Source organism: Camarhynchus parvulus, chromosome Z (genome assembly GCF_901933205.1).
Source record: "Camarhynchus parvulus chromosome Z, STF_HiC, whole genome shotgun sequence".
Lineage (NCBI taxonomy): Eukaryota > Metazoa > Chordata > Aves > Passeriformes > Thraupidae > Camarhynchus > Camarhynchus parvulus.
In genome coordinates, this window is record NC_044601.1 from 25,151,923 (window position 1) to 25,175,126 (window position 23,204).

General features: G+C 34.0%; 1 protein-coding gene across 1 annotated transcript in view; it reads left to right on the top strand.

Moving 5' to 3' along the window:
* KIAA0825 (KIAA0825 ortholog) overlaps nucleotides 1–23,204 on the top strand; it is a 238,460-nt gene that overhangs the window by 140,240 nt on the left and 75,016 nt on the right. The window lies entirely within an intron of this gene.

A 23,204-nucleotide genomic window follows, 5' to 3' on the forward strand; every position in this document is an offset into this window, starting at 1 on the left:
AAATTTTTAGAACAAGTGAAGTTTTAATGCACTAGTTCCTCCTGCTGGGCTAAGAAATAGCAAAGTTATGGTTTCACAAAGTTGATGTCAAATACCCCTGCAGTTACTGTAATAAAGAAATTAGAATGAGGTTTTCCTACTGCAGTGAAATAGCTAAGGAAGAAGGATATAGAAGGGAAGATAATTTTTCTGTTGCTTATAATACTTTTCTCATAGTTAATTCAAATGATAAATAATAGGACTGAAACATGTAGAACAAGCTTTGGCATAAGTGAATTAATTTTAAAAGAGCTGAGTTCTTATAGGGAACGCGCACCCTGTGAACAGTGTTTTTTCCTTTAATAAAATTTTCTCAGCATCTGATAATGACATAAAAGTAGTGCTTTTAAATCTTCTGAAGCAGACTTGTCAAGTTTTTGGTGGCATCTTGTAATTGTGAGAACTAAAGAGTATGTTTTAACTCTCCTCGGTTACGCATCTACATCAGGTTCTTCTCATGCTTATTCTTCTCCATAGTTTTAAATGCGTGGGAGAATTTGATCAGTGTCCTTTTTATATTCAAAATGAGTCAGCTTCTGTCTCAAAAGTGTCTTATTGTCATGATGTCACTGCATCTCAAGATTTGTGACCTTTTGCTCCATATGGACTCATGGTAGACCTTGTGTTTTTGCAAACTAGATTGCTTTTGTTCCCCTGCTAGGGGGTATCAAAGCCTTTTGGACTGAAGTTTTACATGCTAGTAGGTTTGCAAATAAATAAATAAATAGAGTAAAATTATTGTACTAAAAGTACCCAACAGCAACTGAAAACACCCAACAAAGAAACAAACTTAAAGTTTATGTATAATAAGGACCGCCAGATGTCGCAAAGGCATCGTGGATGAAGTGGGTTTTTATCCAAAATGTGGCACTTATATGAGGAATAGTAGTATTGTGTTGGAGAGTTGAAGAGGCCATAACAGGTCAGTGAAATGTCCTTCAAACATTTGATTTTTACATTTGAGAATAGGCCAAGATGAAAAGATAACCACATATCTGACATTGACATTGCTACCATTTAGACAACCGCTGCAATTGCCTTATTCAATGGGCTCAATCAGATCTTTATTACTTTGAAACCTACATAACAGATTTAATTTTGGTGGGGTTTTTTTCTTATAAAAATTAAGGCTCTGAGCAGTACCAGATCACAAACTTCTAAATGTAAATGTATTATAATATGTGTAAAGTTTCTTTTTCTCCTTTTTCTTTTAAAATGTGAAATACTATTAAAAACAGTACCAAGAATACCAAGTAGAATTGAAAGAATTAGAACTGATTTGAACAGCATGTGTAAATCAGAGTAAAATAAGTTGAACTTGGAAATAAGTATTTGATGATTGATTTTTTTATTGAAAGAGAATGAGTATGATAGTGGATTAAGTGATTTTCCTTATTGAGAGAAAATGTAGTGTATTTAAACATGTCTTCAGTATGAATGGAAGCCCTGTCAAAAAAAAATGAACAACACATAATATCTTTTAAAAGGTAAATTAACATAAATATATCACTTAGTTTATGGATCAAATTTTACAACTGAAAAAATGTTGTGTATATTCCTAGTGTCATAAAGCTTACATTTAAAAGATAATGTTATTACCTTTGTTAGGTCATGGAAAAGCCTAATTTTAACTGAGTTTGTGGTAGAATTTAAATTATATTTAGAAGAAGAAATGCCAGTGCAGAAAATTAAGTCCAAAATATGTATTCATGTACAGATCACAGTCAAATCCCTAGTAATTTTAAGTACTTTAAATACATAATTCACCAAGTAAGCTGCTGTATGCTTGTGTTTAATGGGCTCTGCCTGAGTATGCAGGAGCTGTCAAGATAAAAGACGGAACAAATATGGAACATACATCATTCTAATTTAATTATGACAATTCTTAAAAAATGAATACATGTCTTTGTGGTTTTGTGTTGTATGTAGAAATCTGCATTCTTTATTGCTAAGATTGAATTTGATTTTGTTTTGTATGATTCTTGCTGATTTCTCTGTTGCTTGGGCACATGTGCATACACCACTTAAACACGTGATACATAAGCATAAAAATCATATTGATTCAAATCTTGAAAGTTTTCAGACTGTTTATTTAATTTATACAGAGTACATATTTATATATATATATATATATATATATATATATATATATATATATATATATATACACTCTTCACTTACATTTCTGCTTTTGCATGTTATATATAAAGAAATAAATTAGTTACATACTTTTGCATATATGTATTTTTATAATTATTGTTAAACCAGTAAAATGTGCCCTGGACTTCCCTCTTGCTTCAAATAAAATGCTTGTTGAGGACTGATTTGTGAAAGCAACCATATCTTTAGCTCTGATTATGGTTTTGATTAATTCTTTCTATTGTAATTGTTATGTCAGTTGAGTTCGGAACTTGAGAGGCAATTCCTAACTTAATAAACATAGTTTCTTAATATTCCATAGATAGCAAACTCTTTATCTTTAAAGTCTTTGTGTGACAATGGAAGGTTTCTTAAGGCCTTGGGTTTTTAAATGTGAGCAGATTTATGTATGTGTTTGTGTACTCTGCTTATCAGCTACATACATATGGAATACTTTTGTCTTGTTTTAAGACTTTATGTATATTTAACCTTTAGTTTAACTAGCAGGTTGTAAGATTTCCATAAAAAATAGATGAGCTTTGAACTTACTGAATGTTATTGGTGCAGAACAATCAATCACTTCTAAGGTTAATGAGAACATATGTTTTATTTTTAATAGTTATATTGGTAAAATTATTTAGCATAGAGAAGGATTTTGTATCCTGTTCTCTGTATTAGATCATAATTTACAGTTTTTGAATAGCAGATTATAGGCATATAATAACTTTTGTTATTGAAGTTAAAGTGAGAAAAAGACAAATAAGTATTTATATAAATTTCTTGTACTGTGAATAAGATAATCGGTGATATACTTGCTATGGCAAGTATATATCTATAGAGCTATATCTTTATAACTACATTGACCTGCAATGTATTACAATTTTATTGAATTTTTTTACTTTTCTGCATCCTGTTCTGTTATCTTTTAATAAAAGGTGACTTATGTAGGTGGTACCCAAATTACATCACTCACTCTGTCAATGAAATAAAAAGTCAATACCTGAATGAGAGTTTGGCACGGGGAAGAGGGGGTATGCAATTTCATATGGTAAAAACATGCTGTAGTAACAAAGATGGAATCCATTCCTATATTGCATAGCTTCCTGATCATATCTTTAGACCTAATAGCAACAAAGAGCATTTATTTGTTGCCAAGCTATTGGAGGATTTATTTCTGAACTCAAATCCCACTTATCAAGAAAATTGCATCCTCTTTGTCTCGCGGAAGGGTATACGTCATCATGGCATATTTAGTTATTTGGCACTATAATATTGTTACCTTGCTTGAAACACATGGTTCCTCTTGATATACAAGAAAAAATGGAATCCATTTCAATAAATTAATAGGTATGAGAATCCCAATCCATCGTTCTTTTCAGAGGTTCACATACATTGTAATGAAATGCATTAGGAGTTTTCCTCACTTGAAATCCAAATGAACCCATTTTGGCTCACACCCTTGACAGTCTCTATTATAAGCACTGCTGTCTCCTGTTCATGTGTGGCCTTAGTAAAATGCTTCCTTTGTAAGATGCACAGAGACAATATAATGCCATGAAAGATGAAGGTGTCAAAACACAAAGTTAGAAGCAATCTAATCAATGCCTCCTGATTTAGCCTTTGAAGGCTCTCTTCATTAAAAGTCTTTAATTGTGAGGCTTATCTTGAGGTAGAGCTGTTACTTAATATTTTTCAGTGTCATTCTTTGGACAGTCATTTGTACCTTTTAAATGTAATTTCACTATTCATTGTTTCGTAAATTGGATGCCTTGTTAGCAATAGTGGTGGTGTGAATGACTTGCATTCAAGTGATTGAAGGTAGTAGTGTATAAATGCTTGGGTCTCTCCCCCTGAAGGGTAATGTATTTTATTTCTCAGTATGTCATTGTAAAATATATGGTTTTCATTATGAGTCTTTTTACTTCAATGTGTAGGAATGCAGGTTGGAATATTTTAAAATTATAAAAGAAAGGCTTATAGCCGAATCTTTCTGAGCTTTTAAAAATTTTCACATCCAGTGCAAACATTATTAATCTTATCTAAAAAATGTGATCTCATATTATGTTTTTCTAAATCCATTTTGAAAAGGTATGAGATTAAAAAAGGTGGTACATAGGCTTTCTTCTTCACAAACGATCATAAAGCTGGTAATGGTTGCTAGAAAGCAACTTCTGGAAATCTGTTAAAAATGAAGTGGTTCTGAAAAAAGATAATTTGGAAAATGCTTTTAAAATAAAAACTTTCCACCTTAAAACCGTCAATTTAAAAATAAATTAAAGCCTACAATACAAGTAATGTTTGGGGTTTTTTTGAGCCATAGGATATATCCTGTTTTTAAAAATATATATATATGTGTATGTTGAATTGTACTTAGTACCATGTGTATATTCATGTAACACATGTATGTTGTATATCAGCGAATGCATTTTCATATCATACTATTTACTTTCTGTCCTATAAAAATTTTGAAAGATATATTGGAAAATGAACGTTGCATGTTTTTATAATCTGTCATGAAACCTTCAACTGTTAAATGCCTGGAATATCAGGAAATCTAAAAATCTCAGAATCAACAATTTAAAAAAATATACAGAAAACAAGACAAAAATATAAAAACTACACAACTGTTTTGCAGAAATCCTTGAAAATGGAAAAAGAATTGAGGAAACTTTGACCTGATTTTTAAATGGCTAATGTCATGAGTACAGCTGCTCTTAGTAATTATTTGTGATAGGTTGTTTTTGAATCCCATATGTATAGCAGCTCCAGGCCCAACTACATCATTTGCTGGCACACAAACAGATTCTACCAGGTGCTGAAAATTAAATTTTAATATATTATTTAAATATTAAGAGAATTACAGTTTCAGTAATTTTACTGCTACAGCTGGAGTGCAAAGTGTGTCTGTACACAGCTTGTTGCATAGTCTGCTAGAAGGAAAATTCCCATTGGCTTGAAATACTTTTGAGGAAGTAAATGTTTGATGTAAAGATAAAACCATGTGTTTGCTACACAGTCTATTTTTAAAATATTGTTCGGAACTTGGCCTCTTTATAGCCTAAGATTTTAAAATGTTACATTGTAGTTTATAAGAATCCATATCATGAAATGGATGAAAGTTTAAGAAATGGTAAGGAAAAACTTAATTAGCCCCTGAGGGCTTGAGTACTACAATTCTAAAGAATTGTAAAGCAGATAGTTAGCCTAAAACATGTATTTAATTATATTGATATATTTTCTGGATTAAAGTTCAGACATGTAACTTCAGTGTGTTTAATCAGAGGAAAAAATGTTTCTGAATTGTGGATCTCAACACTTTTTCCAGGTTTAAGAGAAATATCTAGAGCTAACTGACTTGTTTACTCCAAGTTTTTGCCCTAGGAAAATTAGAAAGTTATCATAAAAATGTAAAGTAAGTGCTAAGTAAATTGTATGAAGGTGTAATTGCACTGAACTGAAAATAACATATAATAAAATATGGTTTTAATTCCAATAATTTTTTATGCCTGTCCATTCTGGTTGCTCATTCCAACATACTTATAACTATGTTTGGAATAAGCAGCAACATCCAAGTTTAAATGTGGGTCAAGCAGAACTTGGAATGCACTGCTCAGGGTTTTTTTTTCTGATTGGAAAAAATACAATTGAGTGTAAATGTGTGTTGAAAAGAATTCAGTGCTATTCTACGCAGATTAGCAGTTTACAGGGTCATCATCTAAGAATTATATCTCCTGTACTTCTGAGGTCTTCTAATAAATATGGCAATTTTGAATCTCTTATTTATGAATGTCTTATAATTCTTTATAAGAATTAATTAATTGATTGATTTTTCACTATGCATCATTAGAAATCAGTGGCTCATTGGAGTACCTTCAGCCTCACACAATACTCTGTTTTACCATGTGAATGTCTGTTTTCACTTTTTATAACCTATTCATGCTTAAAAGGGCCTTAAACAGGACTGTATTGTCAGCAACCTGCATTCAGTGTCATTTAATTTCTTTCCTTACTCAGTGAATTGTGAAATGTTGTTTAGGTGAATTTAAGTTATGGACTTGAGTTCTTCACTGATTACTCTTCATGAAGGGCAGTTGTTTCCATTGGTTTTCATTTTAGTACTGAATATTGATTTGTATTCATTTTAATAGTAAATGGATCTTTTTTCCATTGTAACAAGATTATGACCACAGCTCAGTCCAAAGTTCCTCTTAGAAAATCCACTCATCTTTGGTTGAGATGATTTTTGTGAAAATAGGATAGGCTGTATAGTGTTAGTACAAGGTCATGTTTAAGATAAAAGTTATAGCAGCTTTTGAAGGACATTCTAACCTTCACAAAATCATTTTGGAAGAAAGTACGTTGTGGTACTTTTATCTATGCAGTTGTATTTCATGATAAGCAGCTATGGTAATATCTTCTACTAGTTTTAATAGTTATGGATATTTTTCAGTCAAAAAGTTGAAGAAGGAACTGACTTAAAGCAAAACACCAGTGTAAAATTAGAGAAATTAAGCCCTGAAAAGAGAATCATCACCAAGTGTCATAAATAATCTTTTACTATCTAAAATCTAAATTCCTCCATCTATCCAGTGACTAACACTTTTTCAAATTATCAGATCCTGTGTTGGGTACATACTGTGTTTATTTTGACTTTTACTGTGATTTAAACTTTTTTGTGTATCTGCTAAATTAAACCAAATACTTTGGGTTTAGGAAAGCTTAATTAATTACATATCCACATATTTTTTGTAGGGTAGACATAGATTTGATTGGTACAGGAAAAGTCTGTAATTTTCCATCCTATTTAAAATACCTTTAAAGTGTAATGAATTATGGCTGCTAATAGTTAGCATAATGTATTTTTGAACATTTCTTTTGACTGCTGTAAGGTATTCCCCTACTGAGAGACTAATTTTCTGCTAAAGGAAGAGGATCGGATTCAGACTTTAAAAATACATATGCAGTCCTATATTCGTTAAATAAATTGCAGTTTCATGTGCTTTTTCAGATCTGGCCTCGTGCTAACAATGTTACTGTTGGATTTTGTACCATGACAAGATAAATTTATTGATCTAAGATTGTTAAGGACTGTGATGCTATTTTGTCCTGGTTCCAACTAGGAGAGGGTTAATTTTTGCTGTAACTGGGAGGGGGCATGGCTAGGACCTGGATGTTATTCTGTACCACCTTACTTTATTGCTGGGGCAGAGGAAAGGGACTTTCTTCTGGGAAGGAGGGGTTCCTTCCAGTCAAGAAAGAATGGCAGAGGGACCCATCTCGTATTGTCTATTATGAAGGAGTGGTTTTTCATGTGAACTTTTTCTTATACCTTCTGTCATTTTTGTTACTGTTGCTGTTTGTTTTCTTACCTCATTGCTGTTTTCAGCAAATTTTTCTTACCTCAGCCCACGATCTTTGCCATTTGTGCCTCCAATTCTCTCCATGAGGTTGTGGTGGGGATGGGCAGGGGGAAAAGGCGGAGTGAGAGAGGGCAATGTGGTTGGGAGTGTCTCAATGGGGGGTACCATTCCTAAATCTCGGGTTTATAATGAGACTTGGGGGAATGCAGATCCCCTTTGCTTTACGTGGTGGGATGTGTGCCCCAGTCCCATGATACACAGGTCCACGCATCTCTTCCGTCAACCTCAGGGCTGCATCCAGCCAAGTGATACTCTGACCATCATCCAGTCATATGACTATATCCTCCACTTTGATGAACACTACTAGTGATAAAAAAATACATTGTATCTTCTATTTTGTTAACTATTATTAGTGTTTACCTTGACCAAAAATTACTTTCTTACTGGATTATTTCTGATAAGGAGGTACTTGGAAAGATCATGTGTTGGAAAGCCGTGTCAGCTGTTGCCTCACAGTACATGATGTTGTACAACACTTTTTTTTTCTGAGATAAAGCAATGCCTATTTTATTTAAAAAATGCAGAATTTGTAGCTTAAAACTATCAACAGACTAGATATTCCTATGTATAGAAGTTTAAAAGATTAAATTGACCATGATCAGAAGTATAATGCTAGAAATTTCTAAAACAGGCATCACTTTATTAAATTGAACAAAGTGATTTATCATGTAATTTTTGTCTCTTTTTTAGGCAATAAAATAAAAAATAGCTACATTAAGAATTATCGTAAGAGCAGAAAATGCATTATCTGAAGTAAATCCAGAGCCCAATTTTGTAATCTCACAAGATTAGAAGACAACAAACTGGTAAAGCAGTATGCTTTCCTCTTAAATGGGCTTTCATAGTGGTCTCAGACTTTGTTTTCCCTTGATTTAATAAAAGATATTCCCAGACAGAAAGTGTGAGTCTAATGAAGACAATGATCCAATTTAAGTAAAGCTATGATTTCCTCTTGGGTGACTAAGTATGATTGAAATTTTTTTTTCTTTTAAAATTTGAGGTATTGTAAAAAATGTCTTTGAAAATGTAGCACACATCCTAATTTACAGAATTCCTCAACTGTAAAACGAGCAGAGGACAGAAGAGTGGGGATTCAGAAGAGGGATTTTCCTTCTTGTAATAAGCAACATCTTAAGAATGTAAATCCATACATAAGAGTCTTAGAATTAATATAGTGGAGGATTTTTGGTTTTTCTTCACTACATTGTGACTAGTTCTATGTGATTATGACCTTTATACTCCTTAAAACTGTTTTCCCCGTATGACACCTGCAGATACACTGTAGATTTCAAGTGAAGTACTTAAAATGTAACCTTGTTTCTCAGGGAATTGTCAAATTTTTAACATTTAACTGAATTTTCCTGAATGCTGAGATATGAATAATTGACCTCTCAAGATGGAACATGTCTAATTGGAAGCAGCAAGATGATAATATCAATGGATTTCAGTGTAGTATAATAGTATGTTGAAGCAGAACCCTGAAACTCTTATTACTGCACGTTGACAGGCAGTATATTAAAAACCAGTGTCAGGTATCTAATTTTCAGAGAAAAACTTTCAGGACAGATTAATGCAAAATATGTATTTTAATTACGAACAATCATAGTATAATAATCAACCCCCTTTTTTTCCCCCTTTCCCCCTCTTTCTGTTTCTTTCCCCCCCTTTTCACCACCCCCCCAACCCCCGTATTTTTATTGTTCCCTTGTATTTCAAATGATATTTTATTAGAGAATTCTGGCATTCTCAGATTGTAAGCGTCTAAAAAACTTATTTTCAACATCTTTCCTTCTTCATGCTCAGTAATTAAAAATGGCTATGGGCATTTTTCACCCTTTGAGATTTACCAACTGCCATAGCATTTGTAGAATGATTTTTTTCACCTGCTTTTACATGGAATAACCAAATATCGGAGCAGCTTAAAGTATTTTTTCAAACAAGAATTTACCTCTAGGCTTCTCTTCTACAGCACATAGGCATCTATGTGACTATTTCACCATTCAATTAGTTTTGAAATCCTAAAAACAAAAGTAATTAATAAGTCTTTTGTCATGGATAAAAAAAAGAGATGCCTTTCTAGTATTTGTGTGTCATCATGCCAGGCCTAGAAAATTAGCCTAATTTATTATTTAAAACATTGGTGGGATTCCTAATTGCATCCATCATTAGATATGACACATTTAGAACTAGACCCATATCCAGTGAGAATTTTCCAGTTTGAATTTTGAAATAAAAATATTTTTCAAGAGATCCCTAGCTATTGCTTGTTACTATGGAAACAGCCCTATTTGTCTGAGAGCTCTGCCTGCTTGCCAATGGGAGCGCGAGCAGCATCAACTAAACATATGAATACATCAAAGACAAATTCATATGCTCAATCTGATCAGCTCAATTAATGTAAGAACAGAAGCTGAAGGGGGTTAAAAGAGGGCATTCATTCAGGATAGATGAAGCCTCTTTTAGCAGAATATATACACCGGCCTTTTGGGGGAGGAATTTAGCACACTGTCAAAAACATTATCAGAAAGGAAAGTACTAGGCCTCCTACACCTAACAGATATGAAGCTGTCAGACAAAGAATAGCACTATTCATTAAATGACACTTATTTTCTCCCACTTTACAAGAATACAGTGAACAAAACAAGCAGGCGAACAGCTGAGAGAGACACTTTTTTCTTCTCCTGGTGATGACAGACATTCAGCAATTATGGTGATAACTAAGGAATACTAAACAAGAAGCCAGGCTCCATTCTGTTTATCACCTAAAATTTTATGTTACTAAATTTGCATGCAACTCTTGTTTTGTTTTATTATTTATGTCTAGGACAAATTAGATCCTTTTGTTTTTAACATGGTGCTTTCAGTTTGGTGAAGAGTGCTGCTAAACTATACACATTTTCCGTTCTCCTTGTTAAATGGCCATATCAAGTTGAAGTGCTTTTGAAGTGAGAGAGTTTCAAAGCACAACAAAACTGCTGTTTCCAGTGGAGTGGGAAAGAACATTAGTGTAATGGCAGGTATTGTGTACTATTTCTACCATACATCATTTAGAAGACAGGGAAAATTTCTGTTAATTCTCACCTTGATTTGCAGAAAGTAATAGGACTTTGTTACTTATTTTTAGTGTTGCTAATGACATATTCCTATGAAGTTTTTAGGTGTTTTGTAAGTTAGTTTTACAGCAGATAGAACTGAACAGGAAGGCTCTCAAGGCTACTGGCTTTTAAGAATCTCATACATGATGATCTGATTTAAGGTCTATTATCAATAGTCTGCTACTATTATCTGCATGATCATGTCCTGATTGATACTGACTTTGTAGCCATGTATTTCGTAATATGCTGTCAGGCAATGCTGACAGCTGCAATGAAAGAACAATCAATGTGGGGCAGCTCTAATGTAAAGGTCCAGCCAGGCTGTATGAAAACTGATAGCTGCGATATTGGCTCCTATGTTGCCACACATACCAGTCCCTTTGAGATTTTGTGAGTGAATAAAAATGGTCTCCTGATACACAGATAGAGGGTGAGGGGAGGTCCTCACTTAAAAATTCTGCAGATTGCTAAAATGTTGTGTTAAAGTCAATGAGTAGACACTAACTTAGTTCAGAAAAAAAATGTTTCTTTTTTGAAAGACGGATGCACAAAAATTGCTGTGGGTATTTATATACTGGTAACATAAGTACTTCATATGCCTCCAACAAAATTTTTGAGCAACCTTTTGGTTTTCATTTATTTTTGCATGTGCTAAGATAATGCAGCAAGAAATCTGAAGTTTAAAGTGTAATTAAATTAAAATCCCCTAATCTCATAACTACTGCTCTAAAACAACTCAAAATTACTTGAACCAGTCCTCAGTTTTAGCTGTATTATGTAATCCTTCAACATTATTTTCTGTATTGCATATTATTTCAGTATTATGTGAGTATTATGCAAGATACTGAATGCAATTCCCTTCTTTCATGTTGTGAACATATGTAGGTTCATGGCATCTATCAAAGTAAAGAGACTACTAAAATAAAAATAAAGCAACCAGTATATAAATTCATAGTGAATAATTATAATCTTGTGTCTTTGGATTACAGGTTTTTTTGTAGTATTGAACACTTCGAGAACCTGTAGGTCAAGCAACATCTAGCGTATAAAGACACTAGAAAGACATGTTTTCTTGCATTCTCAATCCTATTAACAAATAAACAGTTCTGAGCTTTAAAACATAAAGTATAAATACAGGTACTTGCTATTTTTGGATTATTTTATTGTTCAAGACTCCATCAAGTTCAAACCCCTATTTTGTGAAAGATTAAAATCTTTTCCTCAAATAGATGATGGTCACTGTTATAAATCAATGTTATAAGAAATAGATATGAATTATGCTACTTTAAAGACATTTTTAGTTACTTCAACATATTTTAGCCCTGATTGTGCTCAGAAAAGCATTACTTTGGACTGAAATTAATATTATGTGTTCATAATTTCATAATGAAGATGCTGGTAGGTCTGTCCATCTTGGAAAGGAAGAAAAGATTTGTTTGCATTCCATCATTTAAACCTTTCCTAACCTTGATGGAACACACAGAGTGCAGTGGCCCGGTCTGTGACCCCTTTGCTGTGACCCCTTTGCTGTGACCCGTTTGCTGAGTGACCCCTTTGCTGAGTGCTGTAGCCCTGGAGCGCTCAGCTCCGTGTACTCAGTGTTACCGTCAGACCCTAACGTGCCATGCTGGTGTCGATGTGGGTGCACAAGCTGTGCGCGAGTGCCGACGCCCTGAGCTGTTGGCACACCTCTTTCTCCTGGAGAGAAAGTAATTTTCTGACAACTTATGATTGTCTGCTTTATAAACATTGTAAACAGAAGGATATATACTAAAAAGGAATTTGCATACTTCTGCTGAGGGTTAAGATACTTTATAAAAGTGTGCAAGAAGTCCAAAGAAAGAATTAGAAAGTAGAGTATTTTGGAGATTGTGGACAAATATGTAATCTGCTGATTGATGAAACCTTCCTCTACCCTTAATAATGAATTGCTTTGAATTGTTGTTGCAATGGAGATCTTTCTTCTCTATTTTGATAATCAGTATGCAGCATTCAAGTTTCTAAAGCAGTAAGATGCTTTTATATTATTGCTATTTAGAAAAGTGTGTTCTTCAACTAGCTCTTTCCTTCTCTGTAGTTAGGGGTTAAGATTACTAACCTTGATATTTAGTTAATAAAAAGAAATAAACTAAAAGCCAAAACACATCTAGTGTGACACCTTACACAGTATGCCAGGAGTCAGCCCTGAACCAAATTTTAACTTTCACATTATAACCCTCGGAAAGTAGTGGTGTATAAAAGGAGTACTCACAGAGCCTGAATGGCACTTGCACTGGCATAGTAGCCCCATTTGGTACCCATAAACAGATCTTTTGTGTCCTTGCAGTTAGCTAAGAAAATGCTCCCTTGTTTATTAGAAAAACTACCTCGAAATTAGTAATAAAAAACTTAATTGTGTATTGATGATGGAAATAAAAAATTGTGTAAAAATAATGTTCTTAGTTTTGAATTCATAACGTGACATCTGTTTTCTTTTAATTTAAAGACACCCCATTGACTAAAGGTTTCATTCAAAGATATCCATCTGACACAGCTCATTAATATAATGAATTTAGCTTTTGAAACATGAGCTTAACTTTTTTCTTGAATAGGTCGTATTCAATATAGGTATTTGTGGAGTATATTAGACACTGTACCTAATGATAAGTTCCTGTGATAGTTTTGACTTGTTAGAATTTCTGAATATTTTTGAATTTGCTCAGGTTTGCAATGAAGTGCATGTGAGTTGAACTGTGAGCTGAGGTATTTTGTATGGTAGTAGCAATGTCTGTAATGTTCTACTATTCTTAAAATGCAAAAGCTTCTGTAATACACTAACTGTAATACACATTTTTAATTACTCTTATTCTAAAAGAAAAGTGTAGACTGTGATAATCTGCATTTGGACAGGAGCCACAAACAAATTTTCTAGTTTTTCTGTTTAGGCAGTTATTTTTTATGCTGTTCCCTGTAATACAGAGAAGCTCAGAATGTTGTGAGAAAATCACGGTTCAAAGCAGAAGGCAATGATTTGAATTTCTGTGTTGTGCACATGAAAGAAAGTAAATGATTGGTTTTTGGGATAAGCAAAAGTAATAGGCCAAGAAAATAACCAAAAGTAATAGGCCAAGAAAATATTTTGTTACATAGAAGATGTAATGACATAAACTTAATTGCACACTGGAGGTCACCCTTGCTACTCCAAATTGTTTTATGATTTTCTAAAAAAATAAAGGCAAGCAACCTTTTAAAATGCACACTGAGCTTTTAAATATACTTCTAGCAATAAAATCACTAATCCAAGTACACATTTGTCACTGTGTTAACTCATTAATTGTTTAAGCAGTATGCAGTATATGTATAGGTCTTCAGAAAAACTTTTTGGCATGTGTTTGCCTGAAGTCCCTCAAGGATTCTATAGTCTGCATTGCAGACTGCCTGCTACAGGCAATTCCTTTTATCACCCTCCAGGAAAGTTAGAGTTTGTTTAGAAGCTGGTTCTAGCACAGCTACCTAAACTGTCATTGCTTTGTTAGATTAGGGCCCATCCAAAGGCATGTAGAAGTATTAAAGTACCATCAAAATAACTATTATGCCCTTATATATGTGCAATTTAATGTTTTATTCAGTTGATGAGCAATATGCCTGTGTTACTGTTGATTAGCCTAAAAACAGAGTTTTACTGTTGATTAGCCTAAAAACAGAAAAGTCTTGAGAAAATCTGTCCACTGAAGCCATAGAGATCTCAAAGGGGAAGTTTAAAATTAAGCCTGGGTCCTTACATTTTCAATCTTTTCCATGGCAGAAAGTCTTCTGATAGATCACACATCTGTGATCATACTGACCTGTTGCTGTCAGTATGCAGTAGCATAGGGAAAATGTTGTGTGGGGAGGGTTTTTTTGATTTTTGTTTTGGGTGGTTTTGGTCATTCTGCTAAGTCACCATAATTGAGTTAGTCTTCAGTAAAATACAAATTTTTTGTCCGAGGATAAAATTGGCCCTAATTGCTTGCTGATGTGCTGCTATAAACATGACTGTGCTAACCAGATAAAATTTTAGTATGAATTTAGTCTGTTGGGATGTAACAATAAGGTTGCAATTCTGAAATGGGCCTGCAAATGTTGTGTAACATTATCATAACCAATTAGTAAGAGATGCCTTTCCGGTAGCTTTAACTGAACAAACAGTGAGGAGGTGGAAAATGTGAGGAGAGTTTGTTTTTGATGGAGAAACAACAACAAACTCATCCCACCAGTTCCCCATTATTCTAGCATCGTGTCAGCATGAGCAAGTCATGCCTCCTAGCTGCCCATTAAAGGAGTCCAGTCCAAAATCCAAGTAATGGCCCAGTATAGGTATTCACAGTTCAAACTGTTTCTACACAAAAAGTTTGGGACTACTGAGAATTGTTTTTCCATGACTTAAGCTGACAGACACACTCAAAAAAAACCAACAACAAAAAAAACATAATAGAATGCTTTCTGAGGGAAAGATTTCATAAGATCTAGGGAATTGAATGAATTTAAGTAAACCAGTAGTAAAATTTTTCATCTACAATTTCTTTAAAAGTGCATATGCATTGAGATCACTGAGTCATACCTAAAATCAAAAATTAGGTCTGTGAAAAGGAGCAGTTAAATAAACTGACATACTGTCAATCTGTATTCTTATTCAGAAGAGACAACCAATATATACAATTGATAAAAATTAGATAAGTGGAAAAAGTGGTAGTGTAACTATAGTATTTGAAAATAAATTAGAGTTTAGTCATAGATTTCTGGAAAAAAACATACAGAATCTTCATATTCTATTACAATATGATCTTTCAGGTTATAAAACCTTCTGAGATACTTATAATTTCTTTGTAAATAGGAATTATTTCATCACAGGAAAAATAATGAGAATCTCATAGTTAGATCAATATCAGTTTGGGGGATTTATGATAATAAGGAAAATGAGAACTTAAAGGAATGTGTTATGTGGTTTTTAATGATATTTGTCATTTTATGATGACATATGACATCAAAAAGCCATGGATGGCATCAACTTAATTTTTACTTAATCTGAGTTCTCCCTCCATGCTAACATGAAAAATCCATATCAGATATTTGAGCTATTTTCAGATTTTATAAGCCACAATTTAAATTCAGTTTTCCTTGGCGATTGTCATAATTGGAAATAAAAATGTTAGTGTAAGTAGACAATAACTCTTAAAATAGAAAGGACCTAGTTGAATTTTAATATGAGAGAAACCTCAGTAATAATTTCCAGATGTTGAACTAAACGGAATTTTTATTGAGTGCAAAGGCTGCTGAGGAAGAGAAAGCAGAAATGCTTAATAATGGTGGAAGTGGTTTTAGTTATTACACTGTCTGTTTTGCAACATGGTTTGCAAAAGAGCTTATCATTATGTACACATAAAAATACAAAGAAATGAAATACGAATTAAAAAGTCATTGTCATCATTCATACAAGGTAATTACATGAAATTGATGAACATGCCGAACATGTTATGCTGGTAGTTTTATTCAATATGTGAATAAATCAGTTGCATAGGTAACAGATTAACCTGGGTCTCAATTTCATACTACATGTGTTGTCAGTACTTGAGGAATTTATTAATTTTTCATGTTATTTTACTCCTTATTCAGAACACATGACTACAGAACTGAAATATGTAAAGAAAAAGTTAAGCCAGTACGTTTTAGGATACAAAGTTATATAGTTTATTTCTTAATAGTAATAGTTTTTTCTTTGTCTGAGTGACACTAGTGTTGGGCAAAGCTAGTATTTCAGTGTGCATTTCTGTTCCAGTTATTTCTAAATATCCAGCTATTTCCAAAGATCTGATGGTTATCTTTGGAAACTGCCTCATTTCTGCCAAGATATTTCAAAGTTTCAGTTGTGAAAACTTTATGCCTAATGAATGTGGGTTTTTATCTGGAAGTTAATAAAAATCAAGGTATATGATGAAGACCATGGCTTTGAAATGCAAAACAAAGCCTTTTAGTTTGGTGTCATTAATCTAGGTAGCTAATAAGTGTGCTTCTTCCCTGATTCTTTTACAAATGGAAATGTGTGTTCAGTGAAATACCTAAATTAATGTTTTGGGGACTTTTTTGTTTAAACATTTTATAAACTCTGCAAATTTATGGAGCAAGATGCATGCACCAGTAAATGTAAATACTGTTTGTTACATATAGAAGTGTATATAAGTATACATATTAGCTATAACAATATCATATCACAGAATAGAACATATACTTGCAGGGGTGGGATTTCTGATGATCTGTAGTTCCTGTGGGAAGGCATTTTGCATTTTTTTTCCTTTTTCTTAGAGCTTCTTTAGGTCAGAGGTCTACTGTCTGGCTTTAGTCAGTCTTATAGGTAAGCTGCTGACGCCTTTTTAATATTTGTACAGACTTTGAACATCACAACTCTAGGGGAAGCCACTCTGGCAAGTGGAGATGTTCATATTTAAGAATACACCAGCTAAAAGCCCTACTGGTAAGAATGCACATCTTGTTAAGGAGGAATGCACTATGCTAGGCAGTTTTGAGAATGAAAATGTGTCCAATTATTGCATATAGTCCAACACGGAGTGGATGTAATAAGGCTAGGACATCACTCATTCAGCCATTTTTGGATAGCCCTTGGCTGACCCCATGACTGACCCTGCTTTAAGTAGGAGGTTTAGCTAAAGACCTCCTAATGTCCCTTCCAACCTGAATTTTCTTATGATCTTATGATCGTCCACCAGGATTGGAAGAAGTTTCCTAGCAACAAGAAACTGAAGGCACTGGTAATGGTTGAAATTTAGTCTCAGGGAAAAATGCCAGAATTCTTATCTACAAGTTGAATTGACCAATATTTTGTATGTCTCCCTTAAAGTAAGGGGAATTGTATATTCATTGTGAATCCTTTGAAATGCTTTTTCTCTGTACATCTGACATGCTCTTCATTCCCTGTCACACAGATTGCTCTCTCTCTACTTCTGATCTGATTTCATCCATTGGCTGGCTGATAGACAATATTGATATAGCTGTATGTGGTGATGGATGGGTAGCACTGCAGCATCATCAATATACTGCTGGTCCTGCATTCTGTGGTATTTCGCCCAAATCATTCAATGGGTGGTACATGCTGAAATGAGAAGGATCAGAAAGTTCTGGAATTTAGTATATTGTCTAGTATTAGAGAAGGAACACTGAGAAAGTACTCGCTCTATTTTAGTAAGTTAACTAAGAATTCATGAAGCTCTCTTAAGAAGGATAATTATTTATAGTCAATAGTTTTATGAGTTATGGGAATAGCATTAATTCTGTTGAGACATACTAAGATTAATATGAATGTCAAGTCCTCTCTACCAGTACAGAAAATTACACAGCAGAGCCACTAGCCTGTCCCATTTGCACTGAGCCTATAACATTATTCATTAGATCAATTTATTTTGGCTTTTCAATAAGCTTTTTAGGGGTTTGCTTGGAAAAGGGAAGGTTAATGGTCAGTCACAGTTAACTTGAATTAGTATATTCTCAGTATATTTTTGCTAGACTTTCATTCTGGCAATCCTTCATTTTTGAAAAAGAAAGGAAAGGGTTTTTTCCTGAAATAATATGTTCATTATTTCATCCAGTACTAGTAGTTGATATTTATTACCCAGATTTAAAGCTGAAGGACATAAGGGTGACAAATACTTGACTGAAACCTGTTATACAATAATATGTGAAGAGCTAGTGTAAGGAACTTTGAAAATGTTAGAATATAAGAAAACAATTAGTGAGAATACTCGATTTCAATTTCCTCAATATTCATATACTGTTCTACTCAGAGCAGCACGATAGTTTCACATGATGGTGGGTATTTGGCTATGGTGTAAACTGAAACTTGTCCTGATTGATTAAAAAAATACATTAATAACTTCTTGATATAGACTTTCCTAGATGCAGTAGAGGCGGATATAAAGTAATCTTGCCCTATAATGATGTTTCATTGCAGCTTTTGAGAAAATTACTGCAGCCTTGCTTTGATGTTCCGCTGTTTGTGCACAGATCTGTCACAATTTTTCTTCAATATGAATATCAGTAAATTAATAAAAGTACTTATGAAATGTCACCAAATATATACAAACTGGTTATTAGGATTATGGTTGAGGCCAGTGTTACTTTATTCAGTAGGTTCTTGCTCCTTAGTTTATGAGCTTAATATTGTTTTAGCAAGCAAATGAATGTGTTTAAATCTGAGATTCCTGAATCACTAATTAATTTTGTCACCATGGGGAGGATACTCTTTTGCCATTATTTTAATATGAGAGACAATAATCTTTTAAAAAGATCAAAGAACCACACAATATTGTAAGTTGGAAGAGATCCTCAGGATTGTGAAGTCCAGCCACTTAAGTTAATGGCCTGTAGAGGGATCAAGCCCACAACCCTGGCATTAATTGCTCCATGGTCTGGCCAACTGCGCTAATCTGGGTGGACTGGACTGTCCTGAATCTTGATCTCTGCAGTCAGCAATTCATCTAGATTCATCTGTCTGCTTGCTTTGAGTCAGAAGTTAGTTTGTAAAGTTTTAAGATGCCAAACAAGGAAATAAGAATGCAGATGCATAAACTTCTTCAGAAGTTCTTGTTCTGTTTGTTTGCAAACCAAGACAGCTCATTAGCACTGACATTCTGAGTGATACAGACCTCTCATGTCTGAAGGCATATTTGATTTGATCAATGATTTAATGGTAAGAATTTGCATATATAGAAGGCATGCCCTCATATAAATAATAAAGTGGGGAAGTATTTGAGCTGTGTAGATGTTTGAAATACTTTTGGGCTTTTGTTTGTCTTTTTGTTTGTTTGTTTTTCAAAATCTTCATAGGATTAGTTTAGGTAAAAGCATCTGATGTTTCAACCTGATCTTGGTGCTGCAATTTTCCTTAGTTACCTCAGTATGAGATCAGTTATTTCTCAAGATTGTAAGTCTTAACCATGCAAAGGTATGCATTAAGTTATTGAATAATCAGCCTGATTTCTGTTCTTGTTTTTCCTATACAGTTGTTCTGCTCTTCATAACTACTGAAGTATTGTCATGGTTTCCAATATTTTTTTCACTTAAACTTATGAAATTTTGAAAGTTTTATTAGTGAAGCGGTAAAATAGTGTATTTTTATTAGGACTGCCTAGGGAAAAATTAGAGCAGTAGTACCAGCTTGGAAATAATTTTATGATAGAAATTTAAAACAGGACAGGTATTTTGGTTTTGATTGTGAAATATTTTAACCCTACATTTTCCATAAAATCTCATATTATGTTTTGGAATTCAAAATATCACTGATGTAGATTTCATACGTAGGCAGGTTTCTATTAGAGTTTTGATGTTGCCTGTTCACTACGGATTCAAGTATATCAGGTCTAGAAATAATACACTTTTTCTACCCAGGGCGTTACCAATCTTATTTTAAGACTCATCCCCATCTTCCTCTCATTAGCCAGTAAAGAAATCAATAGTCTCCTAATGCCTTATGGAATATCTCTCAGATAATTTAATTGTTCTTTAAGTTTTATATTGTTAGACTATACTAATAAGTCAGAAGTGTCAGAGGAACAAGTGTCCACAAACTGTGATTATTCACCTGCCTGCACAGTGAAGAAATGTTTTTGAATAGATGTGACTGTCCTGAATCACAATAAAAAGTTCAAACAACCTGTACAAAAACCAGCAGCTTTAAAAAAGTGTAATTCTAGCGTGAGAAAGGAAACACGGCAGGAATCTGATATTCATAAAAACAGAGTACTTATCTATCTCATATACTAAATGTGAAATGTGTATTATACTGTGGGCAAAAGACCCATATACATGCCAGCAGTTTTCGTTTGAGTGGGATAATTAGTGTCTTAAATTCTTCAATGGGCCCTCCCATAAACACTTCTATATAGATATAGATTCATTAATTTCAAGTGTTCACCAATAGTCCAAAATGTTGGAAGTGATAATATCTACTTTCTTTAGAATCAAGAAGTCAGAAGAAAATTTATTATGTGGACTTTCCCAGCTCCACTTTTCCTTGCAAATAGGAGTGTCCTATGATCTGTGCTGTGGGAGTGACACTGATGGCTTGTATTCCCTTTCATTATATATCTGGTAAACAGTTCTTTTTTATATTGTGGATTGAATAGCAATATTAGTAACAATACTAGTATATTTAATACCGTCTAGATGATTAGCATCTGAAGTGCATCATTTTATGTGAGCTCTGAAGATATGGCGTATTTGTGTCTCAGGTGCAGATTCAATTCTAGGGCAGGTCCCGTAAGAATTGTTGAGTTGTTACTGGTCTTGTTTATTCTTAGTTTGATCTTTTTTTCTTCAACATTTCTGTAACTGTAATGGTGCTGGGTTCACACATTTTGAAGCAATCTGAATATGTTTGCTTTTAGGCTGTCTTGATGGATGTTTACTTTTGTTTTTTACCCCAAACCAAGCCTCTGTAGAAGTGCTTGTTGAATACCATGTGCCTTTTACTTCATGAAAGATACAAAAATGTGTTACTTCTCATCAGGAAGCAATGATTATATTATCCATACAAAGATGGATATGTTGTAAATATTCATAGAAGACAGCTGCAAGCTAAAAGATGTTGCTCCCAAATCACAAGTTTCTTAATTACATCACTGTAAAGAAAAGATCAAAGATAATGTGATTTCATTTGATTACTGAGTCATCCAAATAAGCAAGGAGCTCTAGTGACAGTTTTTCTGAGGTAGCAGATTGCAGTTGATATTTAAGGAAAAGTATTTTAAAACAATGCCCATAATTACACTTAGAAGTATTAAAATAATCTGTGTAGTTTCCTAGAGTTTGAAGGAGCTTAACCATTGGCATAATGATGTTTTACTGAGGCTGTTCTTAAGATATTTGCAAGCACCTCACTGCAGGGTGTAGGTGTGGTGAGTCACCCATTCAGCACACAGCTCCCATTCATTCATTCCCGCATTGTAGCCTCTCTGATTTTGCATAACCTATGCAGCATTTTGTTGTCAATCAACCTCCGTTTTGTACAGTAAGCTCTCTGCCTTTCTTTTGACTTGAATGAATAGTGCCATTCATTCACATCATACTTTTCTGCGGATACTATTCTAAAGCAGGGATCAAGCGGTTGGCTTCTAATGTGCAAGAACTGTAAGACAAAGAATTTGTGCAAACCAAATAACTGGAGAAGAAAAAGGAAGGGACAATTTTTTTTTTTAGTAGGGATCATGCAATGGAGAAGGCAGAGCAGGCATAATCATTCTAATCTACCACTTGTCATGCTATGCTCCTCTAGAAGGGAAAGCAGTCTTTTTTTTGTCTTGCAGATATTCCAAAATTACTAAAACATTGCCCTACACATTTATAGGCTGGGGGGTTTTTGGGTTTTTTTGCTTTCTTCTGAAAAAAACCAAACTTTATGTTTTTACATCTGGTAATTTTTTTTAGTTCTTGGAAACTGTCATTCTTGCTTCAACTGTTATCACACCTATGCTATGCTCAGCATGGCTCAGGTACAGTCATAGTCTGAAAGTCATTTTGGGGAAGGTAGAATGAGCTCCTTGGTAAGAGTAGTAATAGTGAGAGAAGACATTGGGTTAGGAAAGGATTGCAGGAATGGAGGAACTAAATCACAACCTGCTAGACAAGAGTAAGCATAGAGTTACTCCGTGCTGGTGTTTGTGGCCTGAAAAGGGAAGGAGAATCAAGAAGTAGAAAGTAAAAAAGTGTAAACAGGCTGACTACTCCTTCCTGCCAAATACAGAAGAACACTAACTGTGATCCTACATGATCCTGTGTTTGAAGATTTAATACTGTCTATAAAACTTAGCTGATTTAAAAGCAAAAATTTCTGCATCATCTTCTATGGCAGTACAATGTGTTGTCTCCTACCTGAACCTTGTGATTTGTGAATGCCTTTCTGATGCTACCTTAATCAGCATCATCATCTAGGTTATCCCTTTAGAGAAAATAATTAACTTATTGCTTATTGAAACGTCTGGGAAGGTATGATTCAGTGTACTTCTCTCAATGGCTATAATTTTTAATCCCTTAAGATTAGTCTTTAGAACCAGCTAAAGCTAATCTCTGATTGTAGTTGATATCTTATTTTAAGACCATTTTACAGGCCGAAGACTCTGAAATAACTTACTTTCCCTTTGTTTTCAACCTCTCCCCTCTTACCAATAAAGAGAGACAAATGCAAAAAGATGCAAGTGCGAAAAAACCCCAGTTTACTTAAAGAAAAGAGCAAAACCCAAGAAATACAAGGCCGCTGGGTCAGACGGTCCCTGAGGAAGCAGGGAGACAAGATGGCTGCTGCCGGGGATGGCCCAGGGGACAAAGACAAGGTGGTGGAGAGGCCCCTGCTCCAGGCTGTCGGGCTGAGAGAGAGAACAAAGGACACAACAGAACAAATGAGCCTCCACAGTTCAAGAAAACAAACTCCCTTCCCCCAGATAAACAAAACAACAGGGAGCAGGGAAAAAACAAAACCTGGGAAGAACTA